General features: G+C 49.5%; 1 protein-coding gene across 1 annotated transcript in view; it reads left to right on the top strand.

Moving 5' to 3' along the window:
• Positions 1 to 4,402: 4,402 nt before the first annotated feature.
• The window catches only part of PRKCQ (protein kinase C theta), a 67,231-nt gene continuing 63,285 nt past the window's right edge, over positions 4,403 to 8,348 (top strand). Inside the window, exon 1 of the mRNA XM_075143131.1 lies at positions 4,403 to 4,907. The gene's annotated coding sequence lies outside the window, so the exon portion shown is untranslated. The remainder of the gene's footprint in view (positions 4,908 to 8,348) is intronic.

Genomic DNA, 8,348 nt, shown 5'->3' with positions numbered 1-8,348 from the left:
TCAACCTGTGCCCTAAAATGCATTTTATGCATCTGGTTAAATTGATTATTTTGAATGCCACCAGCTCATGGCTGCTGACAAACCACAGTACCATAGAGCCCAAAGTGACTGAATAAGGACTGAGAAAAAGCTTTGAACCTTTATAAAATCACAGCTGGGCAAACTTTATGGACTGGCAACACATTTTGCGTCGTATGTTCGGTTGGTCCTTGGTATGAGACTAACAACTCTTGGAGGGTACCGCAACGATACCAGTGACAAGACCAGCATCACAGTTGATTTATTTCTCTTTATAGCTTGAAAGGGACAATACGTATCTCCAGTCAAGGAGTTCCAAGGAAATCAGACTGGACCCTGTAGAAAGATTCTCCCATAATTACTCAACGTTTTCTGATGAAGCCTGAGAGATATGCACCGTCACACACTATTTTGCAAGTGGTTTGATTTGCTCACTGCATTTCCTGTCCTCTTCTGCAGAGGCCGGGGAGCTCCCGAGCTGGAAGTGTGTAACAGCCGGACGGACAGACCTCTCTTGGGAACGGGTGCTTTGGGGAGTGTCGGACGCACCGTATGGTAGAAGGGGTGAAGTGACCTCTCTGGTCCTTTCCAAGCCCTTTTTTTATGACTGCTAGAAGAGACTGAAATGTAAACCTCGTGTTAACGTGCAGTGCGCACTTTGAGCAGAACTGGAAACCTTTAGGGAGGAAAAGAAAAAAAAAAAAAGCCCCGTTGTAGTGTTATTTTAACATTGAAAATGACCTAACCTGCTATATTTTCTTCTTTATTTTTCAAGCGCGTTGACTCATTAACAGAGTTTCAATTAATACAAAGCAAAGAGGAATATTTTACCTTCTTTCGCAGCAGTTATTAAATGTGTTCCCTGGTTATTTTTTCCCCACACCTCCTTTAAATTAACAATAAACTGCAAATAATCATCCTTAAAAACCAAACAACAAAGACCAAATATTTTGAGAATGAAACTCTTCAGAAAGGCCCATTGCCCAAGCAAAACGCTCAATCAGTTTGATTTTTTTTTTTTTTCTTACTGAAAATGTGGGTGGTTTTCAAATACAGGAAAGAAAACACGATGGCTTGTGGTGATATTTTCCACCAGAAAGATGCAGCTTTAAGGGCTTTTGGTTTCCAAATACCTACACCCACAGGAGTGGCCTCGTCTGTTGTAGAAGGCAATGCCTGATTAGTTGTACAAGTCAAGTTAAATGGTAATAATAATATACAGCAGTTTGATGCGTGTTTCAGTGGAAGCTCTGTGTCAGCTGGGTAATTAATATGGCAGCTGCCTCCCAGACTACAGCGCTGTCGGTTTTAAATATGCAAAAAGCTGCTGCGAAAAAGAAGGGGAAAATCTGTTCTCCGTGTCCCTGGTGGATAGGACAAGAAGTGGGCTTAAATCACAGCAAGGAAAGTTTAGGTTACATATGATGGGAATGCTTTCCAAGAGTGAAGGATAGCTTTGGGACAGGCTGCTGTGGGCAGGCGTGGAGCTGTCACCAGAGGTCTGGAGGGACAAGATGAGTAAATGCCTCCTCAGAAAGGGCTCCTGTGGATTCTTCCTTGGGGCAGGGTCTGGAAGATGTCCTGCCAAGGATTCTTCCTGCTCTGAGACCTTGTCATTGCACAGCCAAATGTTTTGCTGGGAAAGAACGCAAGCTAAAGCCTTTTTCTGCCCCTATGTTGGAGCTAAGTGGCCCAATACGCTTTTTTGTGTGTGACATCCAGAAACTAATCCTGAGCATAAATATTTGCAGATCTGCAACATTTCCTATAGGCAAAGTGATCCTCATGTAACCGGCTGCTGTGTCATGCTCTGTCCCACAGGTGGGATCTGGTATATGTGTGTGGGCAATATCAATAGGGTCAATGAATGGGGGAGGGACCACGGGGCTGCGCCGCAGCTGGGGATACGCCACTACGATGCCCAAAGCTTGCACTCATCCAGCCTAAGCGCAGGCGGATACGATGGTCCTCCAACCATCACGTGCTTTGCTACAATGCAAATTGTAGCAACAGCATCAACGAGCGGAGCTGAAAACTTAAGCTTGGGGTGGAAATACATGGGATTTTAATTATCTACAGTTCACCTTCATTTGGGGTGATAGAACGCCGCCTTCATGCTTGCAGTATCAACACCACACCCCATCCACCCCCAATATAATGCACTCTGATGCAGACAGGAAGGATGGATATGTAAGTTAATGGTGTGTGAGCAAGTAAAATGCAAAATCATCTGCCTCACGTAATGTCTTTTTCTCTCCTGCTGGTAACAGGATTATGTATTATACTCAGCCTTTCCCTTTGCCTTGCCTTGCTTCCCCTTCCTTTATTTTAATGCATAGTTTACGTTTTAGGAATCAGCAGCAAGGGAAAAATAATCACAACAGTATTCAAAGAACCATCCCAGCCTGTTCAAAGTGAACACTTACAGGTCCTAAAATTTCTAAACACCTTATTTGGATGATCTCAAACAAAACACCTCTTTTACAGGTTTGGCAGGTGACATGTTCTGCACCTCTAATGGTGCATTGACCTTTTAGGGAAACACCATTTGAGATTCTTCACCAGAGTGTTAGGACCCACAGAAGGTACCTGAACATGGCCTCATGTCTTCTATGGGTACATCAGGGGTGTGAAGGACATCTGTAGGTCTCCTTGCTATAGCTATAATCCTATTTGTTTGACTGTTAGCGGCAGCAAAGCCCGCTAGTCTCACAGGGCTGGTGTGATCCTGCAGGGTGTGGGGTGCAGACGACACCAAGCTGGGCGGGAGTGTTGATCTGCTGGAGGGTAGGAAGGCTCTGCAGAGGGACCTGGACAGGCTGGATCGATGGGCCGAGGCCAACTGTATGAGGTTCAACAAGGCCAAGTGCCGGGTCCTGCACTTGGGCCACAACAACCCCAGGCAACGCTACAGGCTTGGGGAAGAGTGGCTGGAAAGCTGCCCGGAGGAAAAGAACCTGGGGGTGCTGGTCGACAGCCAGCTGAACATGAGCCGGCAGTGTGCCCAGGTGGCCAAGAAGGCCAACGGCATCCTGGCCTGTATCAGGAATAGTGTGGCCAGCAGGAGTAGGGAGGTGATCGTGCCCCTGTGCTTGGCACTGGTGAGGCTGCACCTCGAATCCTGTGTTCAGTTTTGGGCCCCTCACTACAAGAAGGACATGGAGGTGCTGGAGCGTGTCCAGAGAAGGGCAACGAAGCTGGTGAAGGGCCTGGAGCACAAGTCTGATGGGGAGCGGCTGAGGGAACTGGGGTTGTTTAGCCTGGAGAAGAGGAGGCTGAGGGGAGACCTCATCGCACTCTACAACTACCTGAAAGGAGGTTGTAGCGAGGTGGGGGTTGGTCTCTTCTGCCAAGTAACTAGTGATAGGACAAGAGGAAATGGCCTCAAGTTGCGCCAAGGGAGGTTTAGATTGGACATTAGGAAAAATTTCTTTCCTGAAAGAGTGGTCAGGCCTTGGAACAGGCTGCCCAGGGAAGTGGTTGAGTCCCCATCCCTGGAGGTATTTAAAAGATGTGTAGATGAGGCCCTTAGGGACATGGTTTAGTGGACATGGTGTGTTGGGTTGACGGTTGAACACGATGATCTTAGAGGTCTTTTCCAACCTGTATGATTCTATGATTCTATGATTCTGCACGGGCTTCTCCAAAACCCTTTGTCCCCTGAATTTCTGGGGTTTCCTTTCCTTCTTGTTGCTCCTCTCTCAGGTTCCTAGGCCAGTTTCCCCCTCCAGATCCACCTGTCCACAACCCCCAGCATCACACCTAATCTTACAGCACAGGACCGGTGAAGCTGAGGTGGTCTCCCAGGGGATGTCCTGGGCAAAACCCACCTCTGACACGCTCAAGCCCTGAAAGGGGTGGACCAAACAGGTACCACCTGGCCTTCTTTCGTACAACAACCTGGTCCAAGGTTGGGTCTGCCTGGAAGAGAGGCGTTTCAAACACCCATGGCCAAGAACTTAACACAATGGGACAGATGAACAAGGAAAGACTTCCCTGTTGACTTCCCCTCAGCAAACCTCCCCTGCTAGCCACAACGACAAGGCTCTGCAGCCTGAAAAAGTTCAGGTTCTCCTAATTATTTCATTCTTTTTGGTGAGCATTTCTTTGCAGCCACGGTTTCCTGGTCTGCAAAAGGGGGTTCTGTGCACGCAGCCCCAAAGCAGGATCCCTTGCAGGGCTGGACACGACGCTCACCTCTCAGCCAGCACCAAGCCCTCGGGGATCGGGCCCTTTTTTGGGGCAAACACGGGAGGAGGCCAGGGGTCCCGGGGGCGGGCAGGGGGACACGGCGGGGCGCGGGGCGGGGTGGTGCCGAGGAGGAGGAGGAGGAGGAGGAAGAGGCGGCGAGGGCAGCCTCGGCGGTGCGCTTCCCCGCGGCGGCGGGGCGGGGGCGGCTGCGGCGGGCAGCGCTGCGCGGGGCTGAGCCGGGCTGAGCCGAGCCGAGCTGTGTCGGGCGGAGCCCAGCAGAGGCTGGCTGAACTGGGCTTAAGCCGTGACAAAGCCGAGCTGAGCTGCGCCGAACTGAACCAGGCTGCGCCGAGCCGTGCCGAGCCGAGCTGAGCTGAACCAGGCTGCGCCGAGCCGAGCCGAGCCGAACTGAACCAGGCTGTGCCGAGCCGAGCTGAGCTGAACCAGGCTGCGCCGAGCCGAGCTGATCCGAGCCGAGCTGTGCCGAGCCGAGCTGAACTGAACCAGGCTGTGCCGAGCCGAGCCGAGCTGAGGTGAGCTGAACCAGGCTGTGCCGAGGCGAGCTGAGCCGAGCCGAGCTCAACTGAACCAGGCTGTGCCGTGCCGAGACGAGCCGAGCTGAGCTGAACTGAGCCGAACCGGGCTAATCCGAGCGAAGCCGAGCTGAGCCAAGCTGCGCGGCGCTGCGCGGGCAGCAGGTACTGCCTGCGGAGCGGTGCAGAGCGGTGCGGAGGGCGGCGGAAGTTGCGCGGGCAGGGCCGGGCAGGGCGTCCCGCTGCGGGGCGATGTGCCGGGGGCTGGTGGGGAGCGGCTGAGACCCCCGGGCGCAGGCGGGGCGCAGGGCAGCGCAGGGCAGCGCGGGGCGCGCAAGGTGCGTGCGGGCCGGAGGGAGAACCTGTGCCCAGCGGGGCAGCAACAGCGAGAAAGTTTGGGGCACTGTTCGGTGCCGTTGGCATTTCATTTTACGTGGGACGGTGCTCGGGACGCTCTGCTTCAGCTAGCAGTTCTTGTTCTGTTACGGGATTTTAAAGCCGTCAACTTGACATTTAGCCAAAGAGGAGTTGTTTGTTTTTTTTTTTTTTTCCTTAAATAAGAGTTTAAATTACTTTCAGGTTCTACACCTGATGTCTTTTGCAAGTGTTTGTGGTTTCATGATCACATTTTCCTGCCTTTAAAAAAGTGTTGTTTTCTCCCATGCACCTTCATGCAATACAAAGAAGAGGGGAAAATGAGAAAAACAATGAAAACCGACTATAACCAAAGTGTTATTCAACACAGTAAACAAACTGGGGAAAATAGAGAGGGAAAATACTTTCCCCCGCTAGGTTCTGTGATGTTTTGTAGGTGTTTCTTGGTTACAGCAATATGTAACAAGGCAGCCAGATAAAAGTCTAGGTTTAGAGGCGATGTTGTATCTCAGTAGCTGGGTATATCATTTTTGGATCGAGTTCATAATATTCTGCAAACTAGCGCTGTGATAAGTTTGAAAGCAGATTTGAGCGGTAAAGAGAAATGAACTGTCTCCATCCCTCCTCCGCTGCGTAGTGTTGTGAGCTGCATTTCCTTTCAAAGGAGGGGACTCGAAAACCCAGCCTGGCTGCTCGGTCTTGAGACCTGGGTTATGTTCCCTGCATGCGCGTTGAATGCTAATGAACTTAAACTCTTGGGTGTAATCAGATCCTTTTTAATTGTAACTACAATGCAATGAACTAACTTCTCAGCTGTGCTTTTCTCTAATCTCCGGTAGCGTGATACTTTGCAGGGGCAGAAAGCTTTTTACGGGCTCTTTTTTTAATTTCCACCGATGAAACAACAGTAGCAAAGAAAATGACTTCAGCAGCTGAAAGCCACTCAATTGAGTCATGGTAATAGCAGATTATTTAGTAGGGTTTCTAGGGCAGGAAGAGATAAAGTTTCACTGAACTTGCTATTAAAAAAAAAAAAAAGGCAGAGGGGGGAGGGAGAAGCAGAACTATTTGTGGTGAATAGGGCAATGTTCTGACTTTTGTATTTTTGAACAGCCAAATCCTTGAGGTCCTGGACCTGTGGGGTTTTTATTTATTTTTTATCCTTCTTTTCGATTGAAGAAAGGACTCCACATCCCAGTTGAGGCCACCAGGCATTTTTGAGTTTCTGGGGAATGTGCTTTAGGAGCCGAGTCGAGGGACCAGCAAGGAGCACCTGGTCTAAGGAGGTTCCTGTCCCACCTTGGTTGCGGTGGAACAGGGCTGCATTCAGCTGGAGGTATGAGATGACCTCCTAAGGCTTTCCTGGTGCTCACAGTCCCACTGAGCTGCCGTTGGCTGAGCGCCTGACATGAGGGTTGAATCTGGATCCCAGTGCGAGCTCTGGATTGTTGCCTCTGTCTCTTTTTCGCTGTCTACGCTGGACATGAGACTTTGACGTCCACCAGCTTTCACTTGCCAAAGCTCCCTGAGCCATGCTGAACCCCTCATTTCCCTCGCATGACTTTTTGGCCAACCCCTATGAGGACACATGATGAATGAAGCAAGTAATGCTCAGCCTGTGCAGAGGTTTCTGAGTTGAAAGACTCCTTGCTTTAAGATGATGCCACAGTTTCACTGGCGTAGGCAATGCAGAGTTTAGTTAGACTTTCTCCCCACTTCTGCATGTCCTTTGGGATTTTTTTCAAAGCTCTATCGAAGATTCAGATCCCCCTCCTGAATCTCCATCCTACATCTCAGCAGCCCTCCTGTGCCCAGGCTGTTTTCATAATCACACAGCTATGCTGGGTAAAACTTTTCCTTTTTTTTCACACCAAGGAGAGCTATGAGCAGAGGGTTATTGCACTGCCAGGGTGGAGCTAACTCATTTTTTTTTTTCTGCCTCAAGTGTGTTTCCTTTCAAAGAAAGTCACTCAGTTGACTCTCAGAGCTTCCCACGGATGCAGCGTGTGCCTCACCGTCATGTCAGAGGTGGAAGGTCTCAAAGGAAGGCTTAGAGGGAGAGACAAGGAAGGAGGGATGGAGGGAAGGAGAGCCCCTTAGCTTCCCAGCATGACAAGTTTTTATTTGTCCTCCTTGGGATCTTTTCCAGGTTAGTGTCTGTATATCCTCCCACTTTGTTCTGAAGAAGGTGATATCATGAATATAACTTCTGGTGGCAACTTTTCGGTTTCTTCTCTTATTGTCTGGGTTTAATTGCAAAGAGCTCTGCAGCAGCCTGGGAAAGAGGTGAAGTACTAACCACCTACCAGGGCTTTGTCAGGAGGACTGCTCTATAGGAGCTGCTCTTGGCTTTTTGCATATATGTTTGTGGATCTAAGTTAAAAACACTTTGCTGCAAATTCTGCTGTTGCTTCCCGTTTTGCTGAAGCCGGGATTTGTGTAAGCAGGGTGTTGTTCTTTGCCTAAGCTTCGAAAAAGTGATTCTCAAAAGAGAAAAGGAAGAGAAAGTCAATACGGTAGTATGAACATCCAAAACTTGTATGTGTGAAATCACCTATAGGACTAACCAGAGCCTTGATCCTGTAATCACAGGTACCTACAGCTTAGCGTGCATGCACAGTTCCCTCGCAGGGTTACTCACGTGCCATCTGCCTGTTCTCACATAGAAACGTTCACGGGATCGTGTTCGTGATTGACATCAGAAGGCAGTCTGTGTTAGCCTGCAAGCTCGCCGTGACAGTTGGTTTCCATTCCGTGCTGTTGTTCTGTTTGCCTGCTCTTGCATCCTTACCAGAGCATCCGACTCCTGGTTGTAGGCCTGGCTGGAGGGAGAACGTTGGCAAAGGCAGCGTAAACTGCAAACCCTTCTCTGTAGCCAATTGCAAAGTGCTTCTTGTATTTTGTGATTTATCAGGCCTGTTGGAGATTTTTCATTTGTCTCCGCCAACCAGATCACATCCAGCAGTAAAGGTAACGTTTATTAACTTTGTGTGTGGAACGAACCCAGATTGCTTTCCAAATTAGGCACAGCTGGTTTAGCAACGGATAATTCCTCTGGTTTGTATCGTACCTTGTAGTAACACCATTGCTTTGGAGCAGCTTGCTGGGGCAGAATTGTGCCGTCCCATTTGGGGATATTTTTACGTGTAAGAATCCTTTCCTGTGTTTGCTCCTTTTGGACAGAAATGCTGCATGGAAGAAGTGTACGGTTGTATAGGATGTACCCAGGGC

Source organism: Calonectris borealis, chromosome 1 (assembly GCF_964195595.1).
Source record: "Calonectris borealis chromosome 1, bCalBor7.hap1.2, whole genome shotgun sequence".
Lineage (NCBI taxonomy): Eukaryota > Metazoa > Chordata > Aves > Procellariiformes > Procellariidae > Calonectris > Calonectris borealis.
Note: the sequence above shows the minus strand (reverse complement) of the source record. Positions and strands in the feature narration are given on the sequence as shown.